Source organism: Mus pahari, chromosome 8 (genome assembly GCF_900095145.1).
Source record: "Mus pahari chromosome 8, PAHARI_EIJ_v1.1, whole genome shotgun sequence".
Taxonomy (NCBI): Eukaryota; Metazoa; Chordata; class Mammalia; order Rodentia; family Muridae; genus Mus; species Mus pahari.
The window spans coordinates 6,947,605-6,963,054 of record NC_034597.1 but is presented as its reverse complement, the minus strand read 5'-3'; positions in this window follow the sequence as shown (position 1 = coordinate 6,963,054).

Sequence of the window (15,450 nt, the reverse complement as noted above, 5' to 3'; positions counted from 1 at the left end):
CTCCAGCCACAGCATTCTGTGCCTCTATGATCTTCCTCCTGAAGAATGAATGAAAACATTGACTACAACTTTACACAGAGAACATACCATAGACCCTCCAAACAATACCCTCCTACAGACCACTCAGTTACTCAGAAATCCTAAGGAAGAGAAACAGCGTTAACTGAGTGTCCACTGTTTGCCAAGCACTTTGTATACATTGTTAAACTCAGTGTCCTCTATACTTAGATTCTCTTCCCATTGGTGAGGAGGAAGAAGGAACAAGGAGACGTAATTGGCTCCCTTTAAATCCTACAGTGCAGTGTGCAATGTGGAAATGAGGGAAACAGCACATGCTATCTTCAGGGTGAGAGTGTGAAGATGCATGATTGATTTCATTGCACCAACCAGTACTTAGAAATGCAAGGGATGTGGGTGTCCCCGAACACTCCTACTCATATGTACAACTCCATTCTTTTACTCAGCTGTTCATTCATTCATTTGTTCATAGAACAAACTCAAATGAGTAACCCCAGAGACTGGACTGTTCTAACCCCCCAGGCCCTTCCCCCTAAAATGATAGAGAGACAAAAATGGCTTACTTCTAAGTTACAGTGTGCTCCTCTGCGTATCCAGAAGCCCTCATGAGTACTGAGAGTGTCACTGTACAATGACAGCAAAACTCTCCAGACCCACTCCCAACCAGAATTTGTAATACCCCGTGTAGGTGACAGATTTTTGTGCTGCGGCTTCAACAAGCTGTGGCCCATGCTGGAGATGAGTGTGGACGTAGAATAAGGATGGACACAGACTGAGTCTGTCAAGGGCTCCATGGGTTCAGGTTCATTACATTACATTGACATGAAGATTATTCAACTTTGATTCACTTGGAATTTGCAGTAGTGACAAGTGCATGCAATCAAGCCTGACATTCATTCAAATCAGGGGCTCATCAATGTGCTAATTACCTCGGTGTGCTTATTGTACCCATGTGAGGCAAACCCTCATAATGATCACTTGAACTTGATTTTGTTGTTTTCTTTTTCCACTCTATTGAAAACCTTACGAAAACCCAGCATGGCCCTAGACCAGAAGCCAGGACTTAGCTACCAGGGTTAGATTCTTGGGGTCCTGGGCAGGACATGCACTGACATTCAGATACAGGATTTATCATGTCCGTGTGCTTTCTCTGGCTCAAAACCACTCCACTGCTCTCAGGAACACTAATCTCACATCCATTTGTCAGTTACAAAGTTTTTGGGAGGCACCCAGTTGTTACCAGCTTTGTGTAAAGGGCTATGAGCACAGGAAGGACAGTCCCTGGCCTGTAGAGCCAATAGGGATTTCCATACCATGTCACAGGAGCTAGGCTAGGGAAAGTAAAAGATCATTGATGTTGCTGTGATGAAACATCATAATCAAGATCACTCAAGGAGAAGAGAGTTTATTATTAGCTTACAGTTCCAGAAGAATAAGAATATTCTACTTAAATATAGGCGAACATACTATAAAAGAATGCCATATGTTATTATAGCAGCAAAATCCTGCTGTTCATGTCCATGTTGACTAATATTTTTGCTTGTGTTGCTGGCCAAATTGTGTGCCCAACCTGATCATGTGAGCACATACTCTACCATGTGCAGGAAGCTATGATATCCTGAATGGCATGTCCCAGGATGCTTCTAGTCACCGGGCAATGTTTGACTCCATGTGTCTTCACTGGGGAGCCCAGCAGACATTGTCCTTGTCCTAGAGGCTGCAAGGCATCAAATGCTGCCCTTTGTTCCTTAACAGAGGAGTTTTGAGCACTATGGCTCCATGAAGATGAGTCTCATTTGTCCTCAAAGTATCAGCTAAAAGCACTGCTGCCGAACAGACAGGCGAACAGACTGAGTTCTGTTATACACATGGGAAACCGGAGAGATTGGCAAAACTTGTTCAGAGTGTATATTGTAGAAGCTCAACAAAGTCATCCTTCAGTTCACGATAGAAAGCACAGGCTGAATTGGGGAGAGATCAGCCAGATGTCCACAGCTGTGTTGTGAATCACAGGACAGAAACATAACCAAAGGGCCACAGAGAAGAGGAAGACAGAGAGGGTGAGTAGCTTAGAGGGCAGACTCACACCCATATAAAGAACGCTTCTCAGATGAAATATTTATCTCATGTGTTGAGCCCGTTGCTTCCCTTCACATGCACAGCGTTCTTTCTCCCGGATATTGCAAGGCTACACAATCTCAGTGTGCTTTGTTGTATTACTGATTTCAACTGTTGAGTATCTTCAGATAGATGTTCTTTGGTAATATTAAACCAATCCACATCCTTCCGTCTTCCAACTCAGATATAGACAGTTTGCAGTGCCATCTGCAGGAGCACCAACATGGTGTCGACACCATACTGTGACATCTTGCCGCAGCTCTTCCTTCCATCTCCACTGCAGTCCAATGAGACAGTCCAATGCCTGTGTGGTTTTACAGACAAGGCTGTTCCGGCTCAAGTGAGTCACACTACTATCCTATGACCACAAAGACAGCACTTGGGAGCATCACAAGCCAACGCTGGATGACCCTTATTTCAAACTCAGGATCTTTCCACACTACAGTTTTGTATTCATGTGATGTTCTATTTTCTCTGACTTGACTTTAAGGCATCTATGAAGTTCACACAGCGTCAGCAGTTCCAAGAAGGAAGAAGTCACTGGTGGCTTTGAAAGCACAAAGTAAAAGAAAAAGAGGAATAATATAGCTAGCAGAACTTCCTCGTGCCTGCTAGTGGTTAAATCATGACACAGAGACTTATTAATATTTACTAAAGCTTAGGCATACTGCTAGGCAGACTCTCAGCTAGCTCATCAAAATCATCCCGACCGTTCAAGCTCACATCCTACCACAAGGCTGGTTCTTTACCACTCTGCAGCCCTGGTAGGTCTGCTTCTTTTGTGTCCTGCTGGCAAAACCCCTCTCTCCTTTCTCCCAGAGACCCCTGCTCTGAAAGGAAGTTCTACTTCCCCACTCCTGCCCAGCCATTGGTCATCGACTTTTTATTATGCCAATCAGCAAAAAAGGAAAGTGAATGTGATAACCCTTCACATAGTGTATCCAGGGTGATACAAAGCCTTAGGCTAAAATGTAGGGAAAAGAAAGGCACTTAAGGAAACTTACTAGCAAGTTAATGTGACCCATGACTCAGAATACCAAGGGGTATTTGGCTATAAAATGGAGCATGGGGCTCTGGGAACTGGTACTTAGTAACTCTCCCCTTCTTGCTCCCTGAGCCTCAGGGTCCCCATGAGCTCTAGGCTAGCATCACCTGTGTACTTTCTCTCATCTGTTTCTAGGAAAGTATCTGTACTCACCCAATAGCATCTCAAAGCGCAGCTCCACTCAGCCTTAGTACCAACCTGGCTTCCAGAACCAACGCCTAAGGAGCCATGGGCTTCCACCTGCTCTCTTAACTCCACACAGAGAACATCTCAGCAGCTCATCCCTGATCCATGTTCTCCCCTGGTCTGGTCTGGAAGTCTTCCATCTACAAATAGAGGCAGTAGAGGTTCTCACACTGAGACTAGAGATGGTGGCAAGTCATAGCTGTGCAGGAATTATTAGACTCAAACTCTGTTGGTTACAATAATTACAGAGAAGTTCAGGAACTTATAAATTAACACAGAAAACAAGCAAAGCACCAAAAGCCAAAACATAGCAGGGCAGTCCCTGTCATTATCTCAGTCTGAGCCTCCTTTTTTTTTTTTTAGTACAAAGAAGCAATTCATGACTCATACAATATGTTCAGAGCAGTTAAAAGGACTGGGTGACATAGAGTAGGAACGATAGGCACTTGTTTTTATAAATAAAAATTTTATTGAGACACGGCCATGATTGCTGGCTACCATCCAGAACGCTTTAACCCAGAAGCAGCAGAATGAACAGTTTCAACAGAGATCTATTTCCCTTAGAACCCGAAAAGCATCTGCCTGGTGCATGGCAATATGTGTCAACACATGGCATACTCACACTGATCTGCAGAACATCACTATTCTGCATAAGAAATGTAACTTGTTGGAGCCTCAAGAAAGGAAGTTTTCCTTAGGGGATGTTTATCGTGGTTGTCAGTTTGATGGGATCTTGAACCCATCAAGAGATGTGCTTCAACACTGGTCTTTGAGGGGATGCTACCCAGAAGGGACAGCAGTACCAGCCCAGATGTAGACGTTGAGGGAAAACTACGGCTGCTTTGCCTGCCTGCCTTTGGTCCTTGCTGGTGAGTGCATCTATTCTGTGTTTCTGTTGCTGCCTTCTTTCAATGACCTAGAAACCCAACATCTTTAGCTTTCCAATGTGGACCCTTCCAATGACCTTCCAGGAATCCCCTAAGCCTTTAGAAGCAGGCTGTGACATTCAACCTTGTGAACTGAACAGATCCCAGATTCTGAGCCTCTCCAGTGCTCAGGCAACCACTGTGGGACTACACAGATCCTATTGTGCAAGCCATGTCATAAATCCCAACTGTAATTGATATTTGTTCTATTGTTTCTGTTCCTTTGGAAAATCTAATACAGAAAACAATAAAAGGAGTAAGAGTTAAACAGGTCTTACACAGAAAATGTCCTTCTCGGGGTTAGTATTGGAGGGTAAGACAGGTCTGATCCGAGGAAAGGGGGAACTCACTAACGTGCCACCACATCTTTGTTTCTGATACCAAAGCCTTCAGTGAAAACTGAAACATTTGTGTGTGTTAGGCCTGTGTTATTATAACCATGTAAGTGTTACTTACCAGATTATAAATGATGACAGCCTCAGCTTGAAACCAGAACTTTTGGTGGGGAGCCCTGGGTCCTCCTCCAATCATTGGAAGGCAGTTGCTCACCCACAAGAAACAGGACCTTTGTTTATATCTGGAAGATGAGTACAACAGAAGGCAGTTCTGAGCAGCTAAGCATAGCACAAGCTGTGAGGCATCCTTAGAGGTGGTTTGCAAACACTCCAGCCAAAGTTTGGCGCCAAAACTTCACGAGGGCCCTCTCTTTAGGAAAATGAGGCAAAGCCCATTTCTACCACCCATATCTATACAGACAGCCAGGTTCCAGGAAGGAGCAGAGAGGGGTCTGCTGCAAATCCCCTCCACACTACTGTCTCATTCATTTGATGGAGAGTAGGCATCATGTCTGCCCCTTAGAGGGGGCAAAAGCAAAGTCAAGTGTGTCTCTCAGTCAGTGTAACCAGCTGACACAGCTAGTCTGGGACTCGGTTTTGGGACTGAAATCTGTGAGGCATGAAAATTTGTAATTCCTGAGAAAGTCATGGACACTAGTCATCCTGAGGGTGAACAGGCTTAAACATCAGAGGTAAGAGTCCCTTCCTGATAATATGACTAGCAGGGCTGTCCATAGACAGGGTTTCATCCCAGCCTTCATCTGTCACACAGTCTGCTGTTCTGGCTTTTATACTCCTACAGAAAGGCCAAATTAACCCCTTTGTAACATTCCTGGGTTGTTGCCACAAGTCTGTTTGTATCTTGAGATGCTTTTGTCAACCAAGAATAGAGCCCACTGTGTTTAACATAGTTTCTTTCTCCTGGATGTTCTTACTTCCCCCATTGAAGGCAGGCTGCCTGTACAATTTCCTAGCTCTCTGCCGAGCAATCACCAGAATGAGGCAGAGACCAAGATTTCTTAGAAGCTACCTCCCTATAGGCATGGTTGTTTTGCTGGAATCCCTGTGCTCTTCAAATTAAGCTAGCAGAAAATCCTTACCCACCAGTTCTGCAGGGCACCTGTCCCAGCTGCCTTTATCACCAGGGAAGCAAATCCCCACTATAGGCTGGAAACAGGCTGCAAAAATAGACCCTGGGCTCCATGCTCTTGAAAGGCCTGGAAACAGGACAGACTCATGGCCTAAACTGTCTGACACTGGCCTACCCGAAAACCTGCAAGGCTGGTCCAGAGAGAAGTCTCTGGGGAGGCCATTGAAAAAGATGGGAAACAGCGAGTATTTTCCCCCATCTGGCCTACAATTCTTTGTAATTTGTTTTCTAGGACTGATCCCCTGGAACCTGCTCTCCTCTATCCTGAGTCCCTCCATTCCCATGGCACTGTTTTACCCTTAGTAACAAGCAGTGCTCTATGTAACCTGAGGGGAGCGAGGAGGAGCCTAATTGGCAAGGCTTCTCCTTTCAGAAACCTCAGTCAGAAGAACATGAAGCCCATTTTCTACCCAGCTGTTCTCACACGAGCCACCTGCTCCATTTCCTCCTTAAAGTTCAGACTTTCCTGCAACACCTTTTGTCACACCAGGCAATCTCCTGAGGTTTGTAAATGACAAGAGGAAATTAGCTACACAGACCCAAGAACACATCCCTTTATCTAAATGTCAATGATCACTGCCTAGCATACCAGGAAAGGAGCAGGCAGGGGTTCGATTTGCCACCTGCAGGCCTCAGCTAGAGGAGGAAAGGCACCTACTCTTCAGCTCTGCCCAGAAAACCAGGGTCCCCATGAGCACCCGTTTCAGGAAGTATGCATTGGCCACTTTTTCATTGCTGTAACAAAATGCATGTGGCCGAATAACTGTATAAGGAATGAGGTGATTTAACTCACAGATTTGGAAATTCAAAGATCATATCTAGAGACGGATTTCTTCCTGGAAAAGTACCAAGGTGGCTTGGGGTATACATGGCAGGAAACACGAGCACAGGAATGAGTATGTGTGTGCACCCTCTGTTTTTATATAGCATTATAAAGTTACCAAGATTAAACATGCAGCTCTAACCCAGAGATCTTATATACTTAACTGCCTCCACACACCCTGCCTCTCACTACACTTAATGCCTCATAATGGGAATCGAATTTCTGTATATAAATCCTTGGGAGACACGTGAAACTGTGACCATGCCGCAGTTGTGTGTATCCACAGAGGAACAGGCAACAAAGAATAAGAAAGCTCCCACATAACTGAATACTCCTCAGGCTCCTGGGAGGAGGTGGGGGTGAGGGGCTGGGGAGCATCCACTGCTTCAGGGACCCCAGCGGTTGGCATGACTTCCTTGACACCATGATATAGTCTTAGAAATGAGTTGCAACCACAATAAAGGAGAATTTAAAATAATGGAATATAGAAAATTGACTAAGTGTTAACATAAATACTGTGCTAAGACACTTAACTGTATCAGTTTGTGAATAGCAATGTTGCTGCCTAGAATCCTCCTGTGGGCTGGGGATGTGGCTTAGTGGTAAAGTGCCTGCCTAGTATATTTGAGGGTCTTAACTTTAATTCCCTCTTCTGGGATGAAGGAATAAAGGAATGAGGGATTTGTCTCTTGTTTGTTTGTTTGTTTGTTTGTTTGAACATGAGAGGCTATACACAGGTGAAATGTAAAAGCATTCCAGAGCAGAGCTGCATTCAGGTTTTGCCTCTGCAGCCCACTCCTATCCATCAGGTGCCAGTGTACAAGGTGGGCATGTGTGCAACCTGGGAGCTCATCACTTACTGGCGGGCTGCTGTGGGATGAAGCCCTGTCTCTGGGATTTATGAGAAATCTCCTAGGAGATTCTTACATGCAACAGAATCTAAGTCCTGCCACAGAAAACTGAATGAGATGGAAATGATCATCTGCTCAGTAAATGCAAATGTGACCCTTTATACCACTTCCCCCATGTCAGAGACAGAAAAGAGCACAAAAATATCTATTTAATTACCATCTAGACAAAAGATTTGAAGATAAAAGCACTGGCCAAGTAAATGTTAAAGATTCTCTCTCAAGCGGTTCCTTGTTTTCTAGGTCATCTACAATAACCCTTGACACACAACTGCCAGTGACTCCCTTTAGCAGGAAGGGCTGTTAATGAACTTTGTAGCAATATTGAGAAACTGATTATAAAGTAATATTCATGAAAGGAATTAGTGTTGCACCCAGTAAGGAATTTGAGCTGTATATTTCCCCTTGAGAGATATATGCCTCTAAAATTAAACACTGAATTAACCTTAAGAAATAAATTTCAATCAAACCAAGATAACTGCTTACTTAACCCATCACCCAGCCAATAACACACAATCACAGTATTCTTAAGTCTGGATTAGTACTCCCTAATTACAGAAATGTAATGGAGTTGAAAATGCCTGTCCTGCTCTGATAGATGACACATTTAACATTCTTTATTTTCTGCCTCAGACAGCAGCAGCTCTCAATTCCTAGATTCCCAGTTCTCTCTGTTTATTTTAGAATACAAACAAAGCAAAATGGTAACATGAAAAGCCCAGGATCTTAGTGCAGTCTCTCTAAGCTGGAAGTTCTCGGAGACAGCATTGGAAAGCTGGCTAGGATCACCACACATCCCAGGGTGACTGGGGTTATGCATGAGAGGTTCACTGTACAATGGATCATTAATATTATACTCAAATAAGCTAAGGGATATTGCCAGGAAGATGGAAAGTATCTGACCTGGAGAGAATGTTAAGGAAGGCTAAGAGAGTGAGTGGGAATCCTGATGTATCCAAGGAGCCAGAGGTTAGATAAACCAAGGAACATCTGGCAAAATCCTAAGAGAAAAAAATGCAGTGTGTATGAGACAAGAACATAAACAAAATCTTTCCCAGGGCCTTGCAGAATCAAGGGATGAGTCATGGCTTTTGATGTACAGACACACAAACATACACACTTATGCATATGTGTACACACATGTGTTCATATATTCACACTTATTTTATCTTTTTAACTATTGCCTATTGACATTTGTAAGAAATAGTCTTAAGATGCTTTACACTAGTTTTATGATACATTAAATTAGCCACAAAGGGTCTATTGGTACTAACTCCTTGACACATGTTGGAATCGTGTGAAATCATGATTTCATGTGTGAGCCACAACATGCAATCAGATGAGACCCACAGGGAAAGCAGAGACAGAACCACGCAGAAGTTATTCAGCAATGCACTCCAAATCTATTGTTCTAAGAAGAGGATGTTATCAGAGCAGAAATGATGTCAGTGTGGTCTTTGTAGTACTTTGCTGTAATCCCAGCACAGGGGATGCTAAAGACAGAAGTTGGTAAGCTTGAGGCTAGCGTAAGATTCATAACCAGTCCCTACCTCAAGCCAACAGCAACATGCTTGTTCTAGCCCTTCCAAAAGTAAACACGCCAAGAAAGAGATGATAGCAAACGACTTCTTGACACCATACTCTGTCACTCTCTTAGGGATTCATTGCTGTGAAGAGTCACTATGGCTATAGCGACTCTTTTAAAAGAAAACGTTTATCTGGGGCTGGCTTACAGTTCAGAGGTTTATTAGATCACTGTCATCATGGTGGTAAGACTGGGAGAGTTCAGGCAGACACGGGCCTGGAGACAAGCTGTGGGAATGAGACACTGGACATGGTTTGAGCATCTGAAACCTCAAAACCTGCCCCAAGTGACACACATCCTCCAACAAGGCCACACCTACCCCAATAAGGACACACTTCCTAATAGTACCACTTTTTATGGGCTTATAGGGCCATTTTAATTTAAACCATCTCAATAACTGAATATTTTTTAAACTTAGCTCTGATTTTTAAACTATTTTCCATATCTGTTTCTTTATTTGGTTTGGTTTGGTTTGGTTTGGTTTGGTATTTTGGCCAGTTTTAAATTTATTTTTTTTAGAACATGATTTTAATATTTTCAACTCTTAATATTCAACAAACAGAATAATTATTTTAAGATATATTTCATTGTTATGCCTTCCTTTCCATTTCTGATTTTATTAATTTGGTATTGTCTCTGTGCCCTCTGGTTAGTCTGGTTTGTCTATCTTGTTGATTTTCTCAAATACCAGATAATGATTGTTTTTTGTTTTTTTTTTTTTTCTTTTTGTCCTAAAACTCACTCTATTGACTAGGCTGGCCTCGAACTCAGAAATCTGCCTGCCTCTGCCTCCCAAGTGCTGGGGTTAAAGGCGTGTGCCACCACTGCCCGGCTTCTTGATTCTTGTATAGTTCTTTTTGTTTCTACTTGGTTGATTTCAGCCCAGATTATGAACGTCTCCTGTGCCTACTCTTCAGCGTATTGGCTTCTCTTTGTTCTAGAGCTTTGAGGAATGCTGTGAAGCTTCTGGTGTCTGCTCCCTCCAGTTTCTTTCCGAGCCTTCGTCTGTGGTGATCTGAAGGTAACATGAGATGCTGAAAGAAGGTATATCCTTTTGTTTTAGGACAAAATGTACTATAGGTATCTGTTAAACCCATTTGGTTCATAACTTCTGTTAGTTTCACTTTGTCTCTGTTTATTTTGTTTCCATAATCTGTCCATCACTGAAAGTGAGGTATTGAAGTCTCCCACTGCTATTGTGCAATGTGTGCTTTGAGCTTTAGTAAAGTTTCTTTGATGAATGTGGGTGCCCTTGCATTTGGAGCATAGATGTTCAGAATTGATAGTTCATCTTGGTAAACTTTTTCTTTGGGGTTCGGTAGGCTTCCTGTATGTTCATGGGCATCTCTTTCTATGGGTTAGGGAAGTTTTCTTCTATAATTTTGTTGAAGATATTTACTGGCCCTTTAAGTTGGGCAACTTCACTCTCTTCCATACCTATTATCCTTAGGTTTGGTCTTCTCATTGTGTCCTGGATTTCCTGGATATTTTGGGTTAGGAGCTTTATGATTTTTTGTCTTTTCTTTGAGTATTGTGTCAATGTTTTCTATTGTATCTTCTGCACCTGAGATTCTCTCTTCTATTTTGTGTATTTTGTTGGTGATGCTTGCATCTATGACTCCTTATCTCTTTCCTAGGTTATTTAACTACAGGTTTGTCTATCTTTGTGATTTCTTTATTGTTTCTAGTTCCACTTTTAGGTCTTGTATGGTTTTGTTCATTTCCTTTGCCTGTTTGACTGTGTTTTCCTGTACTTCTTTAAGGGACTTTTGTGTTTCCTCTTTAAGGGCTTCTACCTGTTTACATGTGTTCTTCTGTATTTCTTTAAGGGAGCTATTTATTCCCTTCTTAAATCCTCTATCACCATCATGAGAAGTGATTTTAGATTCGAACTTTGCCTTTACAGTGTCATGGTGTATCCAGGACTTGCTATGGTGGGAGAATTGGGACCTGTTGGTGCCAGCTAACCATGGTTTCTGTTGCTTATGTTCTTAGACTTGCTTCATGCCATCTGATTATCTCTAGTGATACCTGACCTCACTATATCTGACCTGTCCTTCCTAAGATCCCGGTTGTGTCAGAGCTCCTGGAAGTCAAGCTGCCTCTGGGACCCTGAGATCCTGGTGTGACCAAGCTCCTGGGTCCTGTGATGCTGGCATCCTGTAGTCCTGGGCATGTTAGAGTGCCTGGGAATGGAGCTTCTTCTGAGTGTTGTGGAATGGCTGTGGAGTTCGAACCCAAGGTCTGCTTAGAGCATTTATGATCCTATGATCCTGGGTGTGTTATAATAACTGAGAGTGGAGCTTCCTCTGGATACTGAAGGACAGGCTGCAGAGTTCTCACCCAAAGTCTGTTCAGGGCACCGGCCCAGACAGGAAGGAACTTGTGCCACTGGTCAGGCCGAGTTTCTGGGTGCCTAAATACTGCTGGTCCCAGTAACTTCTGATGTTAGGGTAGATATGTCCCCCTCACCTCTGATCCTATGATCCTGGTCCCATATTTGCTTCACACATAAGCATATATCACCTCAAGAGTGAAGTGTTAAAATGATTATTAGAAATTAATAAAATAAAAGGTCAGAAGAACATACGGAATCAAGGAATAAAACAATGTATTTTTCTTGCTTATTTCTTTATTGTCTGTCTCTACCCACTATAATATAGAGTCTCCATAGCTCATGATTAGAACTTGTTGACTGTTTTCCCTGGTGTGAGCAGGTTTCTTAGCACGTAGTCCATAATCATTAAATATTAAAAAGAGTAAATTATTAAAAGAGAAGAGAGGATATGTAGCCATACTGGCAACAATAATATGTTTTAAAGACAATTTGCTATCCCTTGTGGTTATCTGAATATTCAAAGAATGGACTCCAAGAAATTTGGATTTCCCCAAGTAAGGGCAGAATAAGAAGGTTGGAATCTTGATGTTGAGTTGCTGGGGGTGGAACTTTTCACCCATAAACAGATTTCATACAGTTCTGACAGTTTGTCAGACAACCTAGCAAGACACATTGGGTGAAACTACCATGGTAGTCATTACCACACCTTGAGAGGACTGCTTAGCTATGCATTCCTCTTGCCTTCTATTTAGACCCTACCCTCATATTAGGACCTCAAAGTTGTACTTCATAGGATCCTAAACCATTCATTCTTCTCCATGTTCCTGTATCTAATAAGCCTCTCTAATGCTTTTCACCTTTTCTTTGTTATCTAATCGGCTTCTGAAGGTGGGGAACCAAAGCTAGTGTTGGACCCACACCAGGGAAGTCAGGGTATCCCCCCCAAAAAAAACATGAGAGGCCTTCTTGTTGTAAAAGCATGAGGCAGTTTAATGGTGGGGGCCCGGGTCGATGCATACCCCATGCGAGAGGTAGAGGCATCGACCCTGAGACTCAAAAGCTAGGGGTTTTTATAGGGAGAGGGTAGGGGGTTGGGGGATTTTTGGGGAACTTGGCACAGCTTCACACAATTGGCTTGATTACAAGTCAGTAGAATAATACATGCAGGTTGTAGCATCAACAATTCCTGGGAGGGAGGGTCAGCAAGACCCAGGTCTCCAGATGGCGAATGAGTCAATCAAAAAAATAACCCAAAACAGTTCCTGTGTTTATGTCTATCCTTGGGGCCATCCATCCTCAGGAATGTCCAAACAAGGGGCTCTCCTGGACATGCCTGGACTTGTTATTGTAAAATCTTTAGCTAGGCCTTCAGGGCATGTCAGGCCTCAGGCCTTCAAGTTCCTAANANTGCCCTATTTGTCTCATGTTATACTTTTGGCTATAAGTTCTTTGCTTTTCTTGAATTCAATTCCTTTCACTAGCTTATTATGGCTTCCAGGGCATAGACTCCAACACTACAACTCTGGTAACAATTTACATGCACATACATGTACATAAGTACATAGGTAGGCAGACAAGCAGGTAGGTAGAGAGATGATAGATAGATAGTGTCTTAGTCAGGGTTTCTATTCCTGCACAAACATCATGACCAAGAAGCAAGTTGGGGAGGAAAGGGTTTATTCAGCTTACACTTCCATACTGCTGTTCATCACTAAAGGAAGTCAGGACTGGAACTCAAGCAGGTCAGAAAGCAGGAGCTGAGGCAGAAGCCATGGAGGGATGTTCTTCACTGGCTTGCTTGCACTGGCTTGCTCAGCCTGCTCTCTTATAGAATCCAAGACTACCAGCCCAGAGATGGCACCACCCACAAGGGGACCTCCCCCCTTGATCACTAATTGAGAAAATGCCTTACAGCTGGATCTCGTGGAGGCATTTCCCCAACTGAAGCTCCTTTCTCTGTGATAACTCCAGCTGTGTCAAGTTGACACAAAATTAACCAGTGCAGATAGATAGATAGATAGATAGATAGATAGATAGATAGATAGATAGATAGAAGATAGATAGATAGATAGATACATACATACATACATACATAGATACATAGTAGATATATGATAGATGATAGACAAGTGACAGATAAATAGATGATGTATAGATACATATATAGAAAAACAGACAGAAAGATAGATATAGTTATAAACACATATGAGTATATAAAATACATGCTTGCAAACACAAATATATATGCATAAGCGTGCACACACACACACACACACACACACACACACACACACACACACACACATTCTTCCCTATCTTGGTTGTCATAGCTAAGAGGAATTGGAAATAGAAAATGCTGAAATTCACAACAGTGGGGAGCATACATGTGGGGAGCATACATGCCCACATCAGAAAGATGGATGCAGCCCTATGAAATCCATAAGCAATGTGTGCTCGTGGTGGTTTGAATGAGAAATGTCCCTCGTAGGTCCCTATTGGTGGCACTTTGGGAGTGGGTTGGAGTGGCTATGGCCTTGCTGTGGAAAGTATGTCACTGGGAATGGTATTTGAGAACTTAAAGCCCTGCCCCACTGCTAGGTTCCTATGTCCCTTTTGAGCTTGTGATTCTTCCTCCAGCTGCCATACCTGCTGCTTACTGCCACATCGTGCAGTTCAGAAGTGACAGTCTACACTTCTGTACCCCAGGTCATCGTTCACTGTGCAGTTCAGAAGTGACAGTCTACACTTCTGTACCCCAGGTCATCGTTCACTGTGCAGTTCAGAAGTGACAGTCTACACTTCTGTGCCCCAGGTCATCGTTCACTGTGCAGTTCAGAAGTGACAGTCTACACTTCTGTGCCCCCAGTTGTCGTTCACTGTGCAGACTGTTCTTAGCCCTTTCACCATCTGTCACCAAAAGGAAAAAAAAAAAAAAAAGGTTGTCAAACTCTCTGGCATGGGGGCTGGGTTATGATAGTGATGCCTGAACATGTTGGCATGGCTACAAACAGCTACATCCTAAGGTCCAAAAGTGGAGCTCCTACAGCTTACACAGCAGCATTAAAAAGTTGATGGGCCATCCTGGCAGCACTGGGCAGGAGTGTTGGACACCAATACAAGCAATGAAAGCCAAAAGCAAATGAATGCCATGCCTGACTCCTCAGCCTTCTCTGCCCAGTGCTAGAAATCAACACTGAACCACTTTGGACACAGATAACCTCTCCTATTCTAGAATCATATGTAGATGTAGTGGAACGAAAAAGCTGTAGATGGGTATACATAAAACTTCAGGAGTGAGCATGCAAGCCAACCACATGTGCAGCAGACTGAGGAAACTGTTGGTCTCCTGGTTAGCTTCGGTGTCAGCTTGACTCAGCCAAGAGTTATCTGAGGAGGCTCAAGCTGGCCTGTTGGCAAGTCTGTGTGGCCTTTTGTTGATGGACATGCCCAATGAACTGTGGGCAGTGCCACCCCTGAGCAGATGACCATGAGTTTAAAAGAAAGCCAGCTGAGCATGAGACAAGAAAGCAAGCGGATGACGGCATTGCCTCGTGCTTTCTGTCTCGAGTTCCTGCTCGGACTCTCCTCCAGGATGGACTGTATCCTGTGAGCTGGAGTATTGCTTCCCTCCCCAAATTGCTTGTGGTCATGATGTTTATCACAGCAACAGAAAGCAAAGTAGGACAAGTAACACCTCTTGGAACATTCCAGGAAAATCACTCATGCCCTGCTTTTCCTCATCCCAGGAGGAAGAGATTGGGCTCAACAGATACTCAGTCCTCACAGTGGATAGCTGGCCTGGGGAACAGACTGGGAAAGTCTATTAAAAAGAGTCGGGCGGTGGTGGTGCACGCCTTTAATCCCAGCCCTTGGGAGACAGAGGCAGGCAGATTTCTGAGTTCGAGGCCAGCCTGGTCTACAGAGTGAGTTCCAGGACAGCCGCTACACAGAGAAACCCTGTCGAAAGAAAGAAAGAAAGAAAGAAAGAAAGAAAGAAAGAAAGAAAGAAAGAAAGAAA